Below are 18,428 nucleotides of genomic sequence, written 5' to 3' on the forward strand. Positions count from 1 at the left end.
GTCATGCAGTCTATGGTATTCTGTTATAGCAGCCCAAACTGAAATAAGATAGAAGTTTTGGTAATGACAAACATCCTTGGTTTTTGTTTGTGAGAGAATGTATTTCTCTGTCACTTTTGAAATATAATTTCAGGCCAGGTACGGTGGGTCACGCCTGTAATCCCAGCACTTTGGGAGGCCGAGACGAGTGAATCACGAGATCAGGAGATCCAGACCATCCTGGCTAACACGGTGAAACTCTGTCTCTACTAAAAATACAAAAAAATTAACCAGGCATGGTGGCAGGCGCCTGTAGTCCCAGCTACTCGGGAGGCTGAGGCAGGAGAATGGAGTGAACACGGTGGGAGGAGCTTGCAGTGAGCGGAGATCACGCCACTGCACTCCAGCCTGGGCGACTGAGCAAAACTCTGTCTCCGAAAATACCCCAGAAATATACTTTAAATTAGTAAATAATTTTAGGCTAATGGAGTTTTTTGGTTTTTCTTTTCTTCAGACTTTTGATATTTTATTCCACTCTTTCCTTACTTAATTGTTTTTGAGAATTCTGCTATAATTGCTATCTTGCTTCTCTAGGTTATATGTTTTACTCCCATTTTCTTTTAATATTTCCTTTTTGTCTTTTATTTTCTGCAGTATGAATATTATATAACTAAACGTTGTTGGTATTCTGTTTGTTTTTATTTTACTTTTGTAATTTGATTTGTGTCTTTTGGATGTGTGCTTTGATGTTTGTCATTTTGAAAAGTTTTCAGCTACTATTTCTTCAAATATTTATTCTGTTCTGTTCTTTCTTCTCTTATAGTATTCTAAATACGTATATGTTATACCTCTGAATTTATGCCACAGTTTTTGGATGTCTCCTTCTGTTTTTATTTGTTTGCTTTTTTTCCTCTTTTTATTTCATTTTGAGAAATTTCTATTAATCTACTGTCAAGCTCATTGCTTCTTTCCTTTGTTAGGTCCAGTCTACTGAGCCCATCAGAAGCATTCTTTATTTTTGTTAGGTTGATTTTTCTTTCTAGCATATTCTTTTAATTCTCTTGTGATATTTCTGTCCTTCTGCTTACACTATCCATCTGTTCTCACATGTTGCTTACTGTTTCTATTCTCCTTATATATTAATCATAGTTATTGTTTAAAAAACTGTCAGATAACTCCAAAATTAGTGTCAAATATGAATCTGTTTCTGCTGTTCACTTTATCTCTTCAGATTATGTTTTTTCCTGCTTTTTTGCCATGCATTGTAATTTTTTGTTGGAAGATGGACATGGTGGGTAGGGTGTTAGGGACTGAGGTCAATAGGCCTTTAGTTTAAGGATTCACATTAATCTGTCTCCGAATTTGTCTGTGGTTAATGTTTGTTACAGCTTTACATTCCAGAAGCTTCAAATTCATCCTGCATCCTTTTACTTGTCTCTCTTTTTGACTTTGGGCTTTCCTGAGTACTAATCCTCAGAGAGTGCATGTCTTCTCGTAGCTTTATTATCTGTAATCCTCTGTTACTTTACTGGAGTCCAGTTGCTGTAGTTGTCATATGTGAAGGAGGGTATTCTATAATATTAATCTCAGTCTTTTGATGGCCTGTGTCTCTAGTCTGTGCCCTTCATAAATGTTTCTCCATTGTTACAGCTTTTATTCAGCCACTTTTGGGGTGAGAATGGAACTCTGATAGGGACTTGTATTAGTTTGTTTCCACACTGCTATAAAGAACTACATGAGACTGGGTGCTTTATGAAGAAAAGAGGTGGAATTGATTCATAGTTTTGCAGGTTGAACAGGAAGCATGACCGGGGGCTCAGGAAATTTATAATCACGGTGGAAGGTGAAGGGGAAGCAAGCACTGCTTACCATAGTGGCAGGAGAGAGAGAGAAAAAGGGGAAGTACCACACATTTTAAATAATTAGATCTCATGAGAACTCACTCATTACCCAGAGAACAGCAAGGGGAAAATTTGCTCCCATTATCCTATCACCTCCCACCAGATTCCTCTTCCAATTTGAAATGAGATTTGGCTGGGGACAAATATCCAAACCATATCATTCCATTCCTGGATACTCCCAAATCTCATGGCCTTCTCACATTGCAAAATACAATTATCCCTTCTCAATAGTCCCTCAGGCTTAACTCATTTCAGCATTAACCCACAAGTCAACAGTTCAAAGTCTCATCTGAGACAAGATAAGTCCCATCCACCTAGAGAAATGTAAAATAAAAAACAAGTTAGTTATTTCCAAGATACAATGGAAGTATAGACATTAGGTAAATATTCCTGTTCCAAATGAGAGAAATTGGCCAAAAAAAAAAAAAAAAAAAAAAAAAAAGGGCTATGGGCACTGTGCAAATTGAAAACCCAGCAGGGCAGTCATTAAATCTTAAAGCTCCAGAATAATCTTCTTTGACTCCATGTCTCACATCCAGGGCATGCTGATGCAAGAGGTGGGTTCCCAAGATCTTGGGCAGGTCTGCCTCTGTGTCTCTGCAGTGTACAGCCCCTTTGGTTGCTTTCATGAGCTGGCATTGTGTGCTTGTGGCTTTTCCACCTTCACAGTGAAAACTGTCAATGGATCTACCATTCTGGGGTCTTGGAGGAGGGTGGCCTTCTTTTCACAGCTGCCCTAGACAGTGTCCCCAGTGGGGACTATGTGTGGGGACTCTAACACCACATTTCCCCTCCTTAATGCCATGTTAGAGGTTCTCTGTAAGAGCTCTGCCTCTGCAACAGATTTCTGTCCGGACATCCAAGCATATATTCTCTGAAATGTAGGCAAAGATTCCCAAACCTCAACTTCTGCCTTCTGCACACCTACAGACCCAACACCAAGTGGAAACTGCTAAGGCTTGGGGCTTGCACCCTCTGAAACAATTCCTTGAGCTGTACCTTGGCCCCTTTTAGTCACAGCTGGAACTAGAGCAGCTGGGATGCAGGGTACCATGTCCCAAGGCTGCACACAGCAGTGGGGCCCTGGGCCTGACATGCAAAACCATTTTTTCCTCCAAGGCCTCAAGGCGTGTGATGGGAGAGGCTGCTACGGAGGTCTCTGTCATACCCTAGAGACATTTACTCCATTGTCTTGGCTATTAACATTTAACTTCTCTTTACTTACATGAATTTCTGCAGCCGGGTTGAATTTTTCCTCAGAAAATGGGTTCTTCTTTTCTACCACATGGTCAGGCTGCTAATTTTCCAAACTTTTATGCTTTGCTTCCCTTTTAAACATAAGTTCCAATTTCAGACTATCTCTTTGTGAAAGCACATGACTGTATGCTGTTAAGAGCAGCCAGGCCACATCTTCAATGCTTTGCTGCTTAGAAATTTCTTCTGTCAGATACCCTAACTCATCTCTCTCCAGCTCAAAGTTCCACAAATCTCTAGGGTAGGGGTAAAATGCCACCATTCTCTTTGCTAAAGCACAACAAGAGTGACTTTTTCTCCAGTTTCCAACAATTTCCTTATCCCCATCTGAGACCACGTTAGCCTGGACTTTAATGTCCATATCACTCTTGGAATTTTGGTCAAAACCGTTCAACAAGTCTCTAGATACTTCCACACCTCTCCACATCTTTCTATCTTCTTATGAGCTCTCCAGACTGTTCCAACCTCTGTCAGTTACCCAGTTCCAAAGTCACTTCCACATTTTTAGGTATCTTTATAGCAGTGACCCACTTTCCCAGTACCAATTTCCTGTATTAGTCTGTTTTCACACTGCTGTGAAGAACTACCTGTGATTGGGTAATTTATGAAGAATAGAGGTTTAATTGACTTGCAGTTTCACAGGTTTAACAGGAAGCATGACTAAGAGGCCTAAAAAATCTTATGATTATGGTGGAAGGTGAAGGGGAAACAAACACTTCTTACCATGGTGGCAAGAGAGACAGAGAAGGGGGAAGGGCCACACATTTAAACCATCAGATCTTGTGAGAACTCACTCAGTATCATGAGAACAGCCAGCAGAAAATTTGCCCACATGATCCAGTTACCTCTCACTAGACCCCTCCTCCAATTCAACATGAGATTTGGGTGGGGACACAAATGCAAACCATATCAGGACTGGTTTGAAAGGAAGAGACTTCCTCCAGGTGAGATCAAACTCTTCAAAGATCTTTTCCACTAAAGAGAGGCTTTTATTTTGGAGAACATTCTGGACATATTTCACAATGCTAACTTTCCTCTTCTCATTTCTGGTACTGACAAAGATCTTCTGGGATTTTTAATCTAGGACCTGGCAAAGTTCCTGGAGGCAATACCTACAAAAGTATGGTATTTCCCTAAAACTACTGCCCTCAAGGGAGTCTCATTCTCATACAAGTTTACATTCAGCCTCTATCACTTTTTCAAATTATCACTTTAGTGTTCCTACAATTATGATGCTCTAGCAGCTTCTGCTCCAAGTAAGCAGATCTCATCTGTGACTCTCCATAGTCAATATTCTCTAATTTTTATATGGAGATATGCAGTGCAACTTTCTCTATTGGGTACAAGAAATGTTGGTTTTCATTTTGTTCAGGTTTTTTTTTCTTGTTATTAGGATGGGAGTGACAATTTCTAAGATCTTTGCATGTCAGATTTGAAAACCGAACACTCATGCTGACGAATTTTTAATAGTATTTCTGACTCATACTATTTTCATCCATTAAGAATGTTAGTAAACAGCTATCACTAATATCCTCATCATGAGAATACAAATGCCATGTACATGTATTGATTTGCAGGCAGAAATAACCTCAGGTGAGATTTGCAAACCAACCTCTTAAAATTCATCTTATTATTGTTTGGAAGAGAAAAGTTTGCTTTTAAATTTTATTTTATTAAGTTAGTTATTTTTTGTTTTAAAGTCTTATTTTAGACTTGTGATAAGTCTGCATGTTCTTATTTGAAACTGTTTATTATGCACCTATATTATATTAGTTTTGGGGCCTTAGGCTGTTTAGCTTGGTTGGTTGTGACAAAATGTTAATGAAGCCAAGGTCACAGGTTTAATCCCCACATGAGTCAATTATCTTTCTAAGTTCCACTGCCCCAGATTGCCCTCTTTCCACAATCTGCAACCAGGAATTTTGCAAATAGGTATTATTGCTCTTTCAGAGGATAGAATTAAAGAACATTATTGAATTACTTTTAGGGAAAATAATTCAATATGCATGTTCTCTAGTTAGGAGATCAACAGTTTCTTTTTATAATAGCAAAATTTTAAAAATGTGTTTTTTATAGACCTGAAATTAGTTTCAGTCTATCTCTTCCAAACACTAGATGACCAGAACATGAAATGACATTACACATTCCAAGATGCATTTATAACATACAAACTTAGTAGATAAGTGTGCATATTGTGGGGAGACAAAGCGACATCCTACATGCAAAGAAATGAATTTTAGAGGTCTACTCCCCCAAACGTTCCATTTGTAACTTTTGTATTATAATTTGTGCAAATATAGCACAGATATCGTATAGCAATTGGAGTGCTTCAACTAGAATTTTTCTTTTTGTATTTTTCATTTTAGAAAAAAATATTCAAAATCTTAAATTTACTTCCCATCTGGGTGTTTTTCATAAGAAATGGAATTAACAAAGACCAACAAAATATCAACATAATCTATTACTTATTGTTAAGTACTCTATTTATAATCTCTAATGCTACTAAGCATTAGTAAATACTAACTTACTTGACCTTCCCCTCTCAACAAACTTCTTGTATTACTCTGTAAACATTTTGAAGTTGTCAGTTATTTTACACCATCACAACATACTACCTCTGTTTTTATATCCTTCTCTAATGACATTATTCAATTCTCACTAAAACACTCCACTACAATATGCTACAGATAGTGTGTCCATTGTCCTTTGTGCCCATCTATTACTATAAGATGACCATAACTTTATTCTGTATTCCTTTATTATGTTGATTCTAATTTTTTTTTTTTTTTTTTTTTTTTAAGAGTTAGTGTCTCACTATATTGTACAGGCTGGCCCCAAACTGCTGGACCCAAGTGATCCTCCCACCTCAGCCTCCAGAGCAACTGGGACCACAAGTGCCTGCTACCACACTCAGCTTGATGCTACTTTTATAAAAAGTAACAGTAACTTGCAATTACCAAATCCAGAGGACCCGTTAGTCCTTCTCTTACTTTACTGCTAGGAGTTATTTGATAGTGTTGGCTACTTTCTAAAACCTTTTCTTCTGCTGGCTTTAATAGCCACTCTCTTTCCAAGACTCCAAGACTCATTCTACTTTAAAAAAAATTTTTTTTTTTAAGACAGGATCTCACTCTGTCACCCAGGCTGGAGTGCAATGGTGTGATCATGGCTCATTGCAGCCTCAACCTCCTGCGCTCATGTGACCTTCCCATCTCAGTCTCCCAAATAGCTGAGACTCCAGGTCTTTGCTGACTCCAATTTCTCTGCCTTTTCCTTACATATTTATTATTCTCTCTACGATTTTTATCTTTGGCCTTATTCTTTCGCTAGTCCATAAGATCTCTAAGTAACCTTAACCATTTTCATATCTTCCATTCTTGCATTTATATTAGATGTTTGGTTTCCAGTTTGGCATGTTAAGTCCAATCCCATGTTAAAGCTCATAAACTAGGGAGTGAGAAAGTAATTCAATTTTCAGGTGTGTCTACCATTCCTGCCACCATAACACAAACAAATCAGTTCTCAGTTTCACTCAATTGTACCTCCTTCACATTTCTTGTATCTGGTCTCTCCTCTCTAATTGTCACTCCTATTACTCTAGTGAAAACCCTAGCCACAGTCTGATTTATAATAATAAACTACTAAACATTTTTTTTCCCCTCCAGTTTTGCACAATCCATCTGGCTTTTCCTGCCAGATTGATTTTTCTAAAATGCAAATCTAATCACATTTGCTCCTGATTAAAACTCTTTAATGGTTCCCTGTTTACCACAGGATAAATAAAGACTCCTTAGCAAGATACATGAGGCTCTCCTTGACCTGGTCTCTTCCCTTTAACTCCACATTCTCTTTCCTCATAGTATTTTCTTTGCCCATTCCAGATCCCTTACAGATCCCCTATTGTGAAAAGATGGTCCAGACTCTGTGCCTTTGTTTTGTTTTCTGAGCTACTTTCTCAACTCCTCACACCCAGCCCCAACATTCACAAATACACACACAACTATCTCCAAATTGCCTAGGGAATGGTCACTAAGCATTTAAAACTTACCTTAAATGTCACCCTTTCTCTCCAAACTTTTCTGACATCTCTTTGATTATAAATGTATTTTTGCCCTCACCAAGCACATATTTTAAATTGATGTTTCTATGTCCAGCTTTCTTAGGGGATTTTAAATTCCTCAATAGATTTCTTATTCATCATACTATTCCCAAAATATAGCACCATTCTTGGAAAATAAGTACACCTGTAAAATAGTTAAGTGAAGTTTTATTACTTGGCAACATGAGGCACTACAAAGCAAATACTTGCCTCTAACTGCAAATTAGAAAGGATCCCTCTATTCAAATAACTATATGAAAATTGAGGAAAATTGGAATTATTACCAAGCAAAATTAGATACTTTGTGAGCCTCATGGAAGCTGAAATGAAGCTGGGTAGAATGAGGAAGAGGCCTTCAAACACCCAGAATATGTCCTGCTTCTCAGAACATGCTGTAGCTGAATTCTCTTGAATTTAGATATTATATTCATAAATCAGAACATGGGAAAGTAAGGGTAAAAAGTTATTATATTTTAATTGCAACTTGTAGCAAACCACTTCCATGTCTTTCATTCTATGCAACATGGGCTAAATATATTAGAATCATGCCACTGAAAAAAATGCAAGAGAAAGAATAACGAAGTCCACTTATTTTGAACACTTTTCTTCAGTTCAATATAAATGTGTAAGTTAAACTTCACCTAAGTGAGAATAAGTCAAACAAAAGTCCTTGTACATGCTCAAACATCTGTGGCACTCCTGAACTGTCATTGCTGGTCTTACTTACTACAGGTGAAATTATGTGAAACTCAGGCTAGGTTTTAATTCTGAAAAATAAAATGAATGAAATAAAGTAAACATAACATACATTAAATGTAACAAATAAATAACAAAATACTATAACATGAACACACATATATGTGCGTATATATATGTGTATATATATATAATGCAAGCGCAAACTTGAGATTACACGATGTGTGTGTTATCTACACATACATATATACACACATATATATGTGTTTACATACACATATGTGTATATATGTGTTTATATACACATATATGTGTGTGTTATGACCTAGATAATTATCAACTGTTAATTCTTATTCATTTTTACCCAGTATCCTCACTGATCTGGATGTGCATCTTCAGATCTAGAGAGATACTCAGACTGACCCTAGAATGGAAAATTAACTATCATTTACTCTGATAAATTAAACACTTTGCCATGTATTTGTCAATAGGTAGGAAGGCCTTCACAAAGCAGTCTGCTTTGTCAGCAAGTAGTGGTTTATTGCTATTCCCTTGTAATTTCCCCACGGGCAAGTGCAAACTTGAGATTACAAGACGAACCCATCGGGTGTCAGATTGTCCATCTTCCTCTTCAGCTATCTCCTTTGTCCTCATTAACTTGCTCACCTGTCTATGGGAGAAACATTGCCTTGTCTCCTCGAAGTGCAGCATGTGAGTAATTTTTTAAAGAAATATTACCCATGAACATGCTTAGGGAAAGTCCTTTTTATTACTTTATATTATATTTTATCAACATTACCCATTAGAAAAAAATGCAAAAAGGATGGCTGCCTTTTAGGAAGTAGTATAGCTAAAGAGGTACGTTTGACTTTCTGTTGATTTTTTAATTTCCATATGATGAAAGTAAATCACTTGTAGTGAAAAGGAAAAGGATGTTGATTTTTATGAGGTCAGAGATTAAGAGGGTCCTCCTGTGACATATATGAAGATGGGCCAGAAAATATTTGCAGACAAGGAGTGTAGACACCATAATTAGAGAATGCAATGTTTATTCTTATCAGTTCAAAAAATTGGCTCAGGTCTCCGTCTGATAACTGCCCAAAGCTTGTGACACAAGAATTGTGTTGGTTTTATACGCCCAGGAAACATAGGTATTCCATTCTGTATTGCGTTCAGTTTTCTGAATCATAATGCTTTCTAATATTATCTCAATCAGTCAATTCAATGAATGTATCGAAGACTTAATTGAATAGGACAGATGATAGACACAGCACATACACCTTTCTTACAGAGCAGAATTCAGAATTCTGATAATAGGGCAAGGAAGACCCAAAGGGATAACTCAAATGCAAAATAAGTCAATGGCAATGCATGAAGTAGTATTATAATTTCTATCTATATTTAATTTTATCCAAAACTAATTTTTAAATATTAAGCCAACTTAAATTTAATTTTTAATAACTTCCTTAAAGATCTATTGGAAATAAACAACAATAGATATTTTAAATAGAAAACTGCTTCAGTGTTCAAGAACACACATGAATTTTACATATTTTATATATATTACATAAACATGTTTTACATATATACATACACGTACATAATAGAATTGTTTGACATAGTGGTTTAGCTGGCATAAAATGATAATACATTACTCAGGAGCATAGTCTTTGGAGTCAGGATGATCTGAGTTTGAATCCTGGCTGTTATTTATAAACTGTCACCATGGGCAAGTAATTTAATCTCATTTTGCTTTAGTTCCTTTCTTCCTCTATTTTTGAAAATTGTAGTAGTAATATCTATATCATAGGCATGTTTTGAGAATTAACTTAGAAAACACATAAAGAAATAGTTACCATAATGCCTAGCACACAAAAAGTAGTTATATTGATCCTGCCATGCAAAACATTATGAAAACTGATCAAATTAATCGAGAAGCGGAATGCAGGAAAATTACTGGGCTGCTTCTGAGATGCTGACCATCGAAAATCACGGCTGTGAATTTCTATACACTTCTACCACAGAAGCCACATATTTCTCCCTCAACTCCTAGGCAGCCACAGTTACCTAAGGAAAACTAGAATAATCTTTCTCTAACCCCAATTACAGACCCCTGGTATAAAAATATATATATCACAGCCTCAAAGGATATATGTGAGTGTGGTAACACTAGATTTTGATGCTGAGATAACATTTGCCAAATAGATACTCTAGAAAATTCAGATCATGTGGTTCAGATCATGTTTGTTAGACAAAGGCTGCTTTATTTGGCTCCAGAAACCAGTTGAATAAGTGATTAAAAATAATGTTTAAATATTGGAGAAACACAGTTTCTTTCCTTAAAATTTATTTTTATCTTCTATAAAAGATTTTGTAAAATGACTGTAAAGTAACTATACTTGTTCTATTTTAGAGAGAACCTTCCTTCCTTCCTTCCTTCCTTCCTTCCTTCCTTCCTTCCTTCCTTCCTTCCTTTTTTCCTTCCTTCCATCCATCCTTCCTTCCTTCCTTCTGCCCTCCCTCCCTCCCTCCATCTCTCTCCTACCTAATCCTCTTTTTATATAGATAAAGTGAGGGGACACTCTTCACATAGTACTGTCTATTATCATTGTCTAGACTAACAAAGTAAATGCTTAACCATTTCTTTTTTTCACTCTTATCACTGGGAGTCCTTTATCAGAGAGTCAGGGAACATAATATTTTAGAAATATGCATTACCCTGTAACACCCTGGTTACCATGGCACTAGAATAAAATCCAAACTCTTCATCATAGCCTACATGGTTCTACATAACTGAACTTTGCCTATCACTGACACTTCCTGGCACCTGTCTCCCACTTTCTTACTACTGTCCCATAGGCAGTTAGGTCCTCTAAATCTCAAAGTGTATTTCTAACTCTGGGCCTTTGTCCTTGCTATATTCTCTTCCTGCAGTTTTCCTCTAAGCATCTCTGTGTGACTGGTTCTATCTCCCCTTGCAGATATTAGCTCATATTCAGTTCCTCAGAGAAGGTTCCCTACCTAGAAACATACTCTAAAGGAGTTACCCATGTACACACAACCTTGTGTTATTTCCTTCACAACATTTATGATAATCTCTTTAACTTTTAAATGTATAGTTTAGTTAATCCAAAATTCAAAATCTTCTGTCTTGTATATTGATGTTCTGAGAGAAAGTAATTAGATTTATCTCTTCTTAAATATTCTGAAACTATACATGTGAAAACACTTGGTACTGTTACATGCTATTAATCTCAAACGTTACTAATACAAATACATGCACACAGCGCACACACCAACACCGACACACCCACAGCCCCCCACACACCCCCCACCATGTATAGCCAATCTATAAGATCTTTTTCTTCCTAAGAGTCACTTAAATTTAAATTACATTATATTTTTAAAATAAATAAACTTAAGTATTTATTGTATTCCTGATCATGGACTCAAGATTAAGTGCATTTCAGCAGTTACTAAGAGTATAACATGGAAACAAAATGAAACTATAAATTGTGGCACTGCATAAATCACTGAATACATAGTTATTTTGGCTCTGAAGTCTGTACCCTCATGCACACACAAGTCACTAGATGGTAAGTGGTGTTAATAGGCTATTTTATTTTATTAGATTATGCTTCTCGAATCCCTAGTAATTGAACTGTGTGTTACAATAAGGTTTGCCCTAGAATGGGATTCATATTCCACACCTACCTTTTTCCTATGACTTTTATGTTTCACTCCTCCGATTTTGGACCAACTGTATGCCAAAGTCTTATTCCAAGACTTAATGCCAAACTTATGCCAAAGACAAAGTTTTCTTAACAATCTTTCTCTTCTTATCCTGTTGAATCAACATTTGGACTATGTCTGCATCTTTTTGAATATCACCTACACACTTTCCTCTTGTGCTAAATAAAGAAACTCTGGATCTTGTAGTGAAATCAATTCAGCATCAGTATGAGGAGGGGAGGTATGTTTAATTACATATCAGGGCTTATCCACAATACTGCAGCAGCCTGATGAAACATACAATCAAACTCTCAAGTTTGTCTTGGCTGAGTCACCAGCCCCAAAGAGTGTTTTCCTTGTTTTTCTATGAAACTTCACAATTCACTGACTAATATTTTGAGGACAAGTAAACACAGCCTTATTCATTTGTTAAAATTCCAAACAATTTCTCCATCATAGCACAGCACTAGGCACTCACTCATGCTCAACCAATGATTTATGAGATACCACACTATTATGTAATTTTTATATATAAATGTGGTGTCAGTACATTTATGACAAACCTGGACATTTCTTTCTCCATAACACAGAGACAAACAGAATGTGGGTGCTAACCCATGCAATACCTGCAGTGTAGGTCATATTAAAATGAAGTGAGTTTTTATCACTTCCCAACTGAACTCGTTACTCCATTTAGGTAGATCAAATTGCTTATCTTGACAGAGATTGATTACCAATTAACTGTACAATAAGCCAACAAAAATGAAGGGATGGAAAATGCCTTGAAGTTTACTGAAACATCTTTATTAAATACGGAGGTCTGTAGCATAAATACTCCCAAGAAAATTGTTTTTCAAAAATGTTATAGATGCCACATGAGGTGGTAATGGTATTTTTGACAAAATAGGAAATCTTAGTAGCTCTGTAGTGAAACTTAAGGTGACCTTGTAAATAGCTGACATAAGCCATTTAATAAAACTCGGGTTTTCTGGCATTCTTTACTTTTGCCACAATTTGACACTGAGTTGCATCAAGTCAAATGAAACTTCATGAACAGCCATCCTTCCAACATTAAATTCCATCTTTTTTCCCTGTCTCCCAGGGCATGGAATAGCTGCTTACCCGCTCCTGTTTGTGGGTTTCTTCGTCGGGTTGCAAACTGGGATTGATACCCTCTGACTTCCACAGCTCTCCAAATTTTATCACTGGCAGCCCTCAGATAACAAAGATTTCTCCATTCAGGTCTAATAAAGTTAGCAAAGAGTGTTAGGATTAAATATTTCCAAGACTTAGTTTGTTTTAAGTTCTCCCACATGTGGCTGAGGAGACAGCTTCTGAAAAGGCAGCTCCAGGACTGATTCTCCAAATCCCAGGAGGAAGTTAGTGCAGCATCTGCAGTCTAAATTATTTTGGCTCCACCAGCTCCATGCCCTTTACAAAGTGATTGTCTGATATGTGGCTACTTGGTTTTATCAAACAAGTACTGCTTTCTGGAAACTTGCGAAATGGCAATGAGTCTCCAGGACCTAAAACAACTTAATAAGTTGAAATTCTACATTTATTCCAGCTTCTAAAAAGTCCATGATTTTATGTTTTTAAGTCTTGAAAATATTAGAGTAAAAGTACAAAATATCTACATGCCAGGTAACTCTGAGGAACTGAATGTGTATGAACTAAATCCTGGAAAATATTCCCCTAAGAAGAGCTAGTGATAAAGCTTCAGAAAAGAATTTTCTTCTTCTATTTGCCTGATGGATGCAAATCAAATTCCTTGACCTTAGGAGAGTGATCATAAAATGTAATCAAACTTTCCAGATCGAAAGGTGCTCTAAATGGTTCAGTAAGCAGCTGTGTCAATGCTATAAAGCATCATGACTGCTAACATAGGTCATGTTTCAGGAAAACAATATGAAAACCTTTTGCTTTTAAAAGAAATTTGGTCAAGTCCCAGGAAAAGAATGACAGCTATATTTATATGGCCTCCAACCTCAAGGAACTTCCAGCAATTTGCAGGTTTTTAATGTCATTAACCTCCAGGGTATTTCTGTTTCATGTGTTTAAAAGCTGGTTGCAAGTACTATCATAACACTTTTCAAAATAAGAAGTCCGCAGTGTTAGATATCTACCAACTTATCTCAAAGTTACAAATCAAATACTGGTACAGGTTTTGAAGTACGAACTTGTTTTTTCCTTGCAGGAAATTCAGCATATTTTGAACATTGGGAAGAAAGAGTCGTTAAACTTACTGTTGAACTAAAAGAGCAATCCACGACATGAAAACCAATCAGTAGCACACTTGAGCACACAAGCTAAAAAATTACCAATTATTTAAATGATGACAAGAATATAACTGTCTACTCTTTTGGTGCTTCAAGTCTGTATTCATTTGAATATAATTAATTTTAAATTCCTGTCTGAATGTATCTGAGTTTATCCAGGTTGAAGTGTGTGTGTGTGTGTGTGTGTGTGTGTGTGTGTGTGTGTGTGTGTGTTAGAGAGAAAGAGATCTAAAGAGAGGGATTTTATTAAACACATTTCCTATATAGAGTTTGCGACTACATTCCCTCTACCTTCCCACAAAATGTGAGGGATTATGCCAGAAAGAGGCTAAATTACAAGTTGTATTTTAGAATACCTTTTCAAACTCTAATAGAAGACAGTGTGTGACTTATTTTAGGGGGAATATTATAATTAACTGAGTTTATTGAATGAAGTATTGAAGGAGCCCTACAACAGGGCAAAGTGGTCAAATGTGGCAGTAAGGATAATACTGGTACTTTCTCAAGGAGACAAAAGTCAAAGAACTCCCCTTGCTAGCCTCTTACGTATTATCAATTAAAGTTGAAAAACCGCCATTTTCTTATTAAGTACCAAAACAAATGAAGAAATACACTATAAATTAAAGATATAGGCCAAGTGCGGTGGCTCACACCTGTTATCCCAGCACTTTGGGAGGCCAAGGCGGGCAGATAACGAGATCAGGAGATTGAGACCATCCTGGCCAACATGGTGAAACCCCGTCTCTACTAAAAATACAAAAATTAGCTGGGCATGGTGGCGTGTATCTGTAATCCCAGCTACTCGAGAGGCTGAGGCAGGAGAATCGTTTGAACCAGGGAGTCGGAGTTTGCAGCAATTCGAGATCGCACCACTGCACTCCAGCCTGGTGACAGAGGGAGACTCTCTCAAAATAAATAAATAAATAAATAAATTTAAAAAAATAAAGAGAATTTAATAAGGAATTAAATATAAAGAGATTTAAATAAGAAACACAAAGAGAAAAACACGTAATCAATTACAATGTAATTTTAAGTACTATCATAAGAAAAGAAATAGAGAATCACGGTATGGGATGAATTGTGTCTCCCATTCTCCAACAACAACAACAAAAAGTATGATGAACTCCTAACCCCACTGTGACTTTGAGATAGAGCCTCAAAGAAAGTAGTTAAGGTTAAATGAGGTCACAGGATGAAGCCCTAATACAATAGGACTAATGTCCTTACGAGAAGAGGAAGTGATGCCAAGTATGTACACACAGGAAAAAAAAAAAAAAAAAAAAAGGCCACTTCACGACACAGAAAGATGGTGGCTGTTTGCAAGCCAAGAAGGAAGGGCTCACCAGAAACCAACGCTATTGGTGCCTTGTTCCTACACTTTTAGCCTCCAAAACTGAGAGATAGTAAATTTCTATTGTTTAAAACACCCTCACCCTATCTGTGGTATTTTGTATGGCAACTCAAGCTGACTAACATAGATGATTGACAGATGGTAGATAGATAGATAGATAGATAGATAGATAGATAGATAGATAGATATAGATACACAGATAATTGATTAATAGATATTTATAAAAACAGAGTAAATATACATAACTCTATAGATATGACAGAAAGTTGCAGAGAAGAGCAAACACTTGAATTATGTCTTAAAAGATAAATTAGAAAGTCTGACAAGAACACTACTTTCACAAATTTGTGTTTCTGGTTTTCCTAAAAATAAGTAATTACCACAATTTTAAAGAAATGACCTTGCCTTTTCCATTTTTATAAATTTTACTCTTTTACTGCACACCTTGCTCCATACTCCATATATTGTGTCATTATCTTTCAAATGGAAACTCTTCATTTTGATCCAAACTTCCCTCTTTGTTATTGTTGAGTTTTCAAATACTGTTCTTCCCCTTACCTATACTTGCAGTGGAAACCTGCAACTTGGGTCTTCTTTCTATTCCAGAAAAACAATTATTTCAGTCCTGTTGGCACTACCAGTACAACAACTACTATTAAATTGATATGTCTATCAGTACAGTATTTCTGGGTATGTAATTGTATTAATTACCTAAAACAATGCAATCACGCAAATGTCTTTACTCAGATTTCAAATGGAAAAAAATTAAGGTTCAGAGAGGTTGAATCATTTGCCAAAGTTGCTCAGTCACTATTAGGTTTGGTAACTAAGACACAAAATAATAGTTTCTGATTTTAAAGCCAGATTTCTTCTAATGGGTATTTACCATTTGGGAGCTAATGGCCAGCATGCATTTACTCTGTTTTTTTCTTTAGAGCCCATGATCTCAGATTAGCGACACCTATCTCCAGTTCTCAGTTTGTGTGTTTGAGTGGAAGCCAATCTAGGCTTAGGTCATTCTATGTGTTCTTTTCATCTAGTTTCAGAGATTCATTTAAAAATGGCCACATGAGGCTCATTTATTGTTGAACATGGGGACTTTATTGGAATATCTTGAAGTGATGTTTGTTCTCTTCCTCTAAACTAGAGCCAAGAGAGAATAAAATGGGAACTGCAGTATCTATCTCATCGCTATGTGTAGCATGAAAAGGAAACCAACACAGGGAGGAAAGTCAAGCCTAACAAAGTGGCAGTGAAATTGAGCCCTGGAGGCATCATTTGGTCAATTAATCTATTTAGACATGATGCCACTAAATCACATGAATTCATGTGAATCGAAAACATTCCCTTTTTGGTTAAGCCAGTTTGAGTTGGCATTTATACTAATCACAACCTAGAATGCTCACTGAAAATGTTTTACTCTAAACAAACTCTCTAGAGGCAACTTGTAGACTGACATCTATGAAGTCATACTTCATTTTATTACACTTTGTAGATACTGCATCTTTTTCCAAATTGACTCTGTGGCAATCCTGCATAGACCAAGTCTATGGGCACCATTTTCCAAAATCATATATTCACTTTGTGTCTCTGTGTCATATTTTGGTAATTCTCATATTTCATAATTTTTCTCTACTATTATGTCTGTTGTGGTGACCTATGATCACTGATCTTTGATATCACTATTGTAATTGTTTTGGGGGCTCCATGAACCACACCCATTTAAGATGGCAAACTTAATTGATTTATGTGTTCTGACTGCTCCACCCACCAGCAGTTTTCTCATCTGTCTTTCTTCCTTGGGCCATGCTATTTCTTGAGACACAAAAATATTTAAACGAAGACAGTTAATAACTCTACAATGACCTCTAAGTGTTCAAATGAAAGAAAGAGTTGAATGTCTTTCACTTTAAATCAAAAGCTAGAAAAGATTAATCTTAGAGAAGAAGGTATGTAGAAAGGCAAGATAAGCAGAAAGCTATGCCTCCTGTGTCAAACAACTAAGTTGTGAATGAAAGGAAAAGTTATTGAAGGAAGTTAAAAGTGCTACCCAGTGAACACAAGAATGATAAGAAAGGGGAAGAGACTTACTGCTGACATGAAGAACGTTTGAGTGGTTTGGATAGAAGATAAAAGCAGTCGTGACACTCCCTAAGCTAAAGCCTAATGAGGACTGAAAGAGGAGAGGAAACAGCAAAAGACAAGTTGGAAGCTAGTAGAGGCTGGCTCACTAGGTTTAAGGAAAGTAGACATCTCCATAACATAAAAGTGGTGAAGCCAGGTGAAGCATCAAGTGTAGAAGCTGCTCATGTAGAAGCTATAGCAAGTTAACCACTAACTATAGCAAGTTAGTGAAGGTGGCTACACTAAACAGCAGATTTTCAGTGTAGATGAAATAGACTTGCACTGGAAGAAGACACTGTATAGGACTTTCATAGCTAGGGAAGAAAAGTCAATGCCTAGATTCATATCTTGAAAAGACAGGCTGACTCTCTTGTTAGGGGCTAATGCAGCCGGTGACTTTAAGTTGCGGCTAATATTCATTTACCATTTGGAAAATCCTAGGGCCCTTGAAAATTATGCTGAAACTACTTTTCACGTGTTCTATAAATGAAACAACAAAGCCTGGATGACAACACATTAGTTTACAACATAGTTTACTGTGTATATATATATATATATATATTTTTTTTTTTTTTTTTTTTTTTTTTGAGACGATGGCTCACTGTTGCCCAAGTTGGAGTGCAGTGCTGTGATCTCAGCTCACTGCAACCTCCACCTCCCGGGTTCAAGCGATTCTCCTGCCTCAGGCTCCTGAGTAGCTGGGACGCACATGCCACCATGCTCGATTAACTTTTGTATTTTTAGTAGGGGTTTCACTATGTTGGCCAGGCTTGTCTTGAACTCTTGACCTCATGATCCACCTGCCTCGGCCTCCCAAAGTTCTGGGATTACAGGTGTGAGCCACCACACCTGGCCTGTTTACTGCATATTTTAAGCCCACCGTTGAGACCTATGGTTCAGAAAAAGAAAAAAACAAAACAAACAAACAAAAAAACCCTATTTGAAAATTGGCAAATTTGCAAATAATACTGTTCATTGTCAATGTACTTGGTCACCCAAGACCTCTGAATGGA

This window comes from Chlorocebus sabaeus, chromosome 3 (genome assembly GCF_047675955.1).
Source record: "Chlorocebus sabaeus isolate Y175 chromosome 3, mChlSab1.0.hap1, whole genome shotgun sequence".
Taxonomy (NCBI): Eukaryota; Metazoa; Chordata; class Mammalia; order Primates; family Cercopithecidae; genus Chlorocebus; species Chlorocebus sabaeus.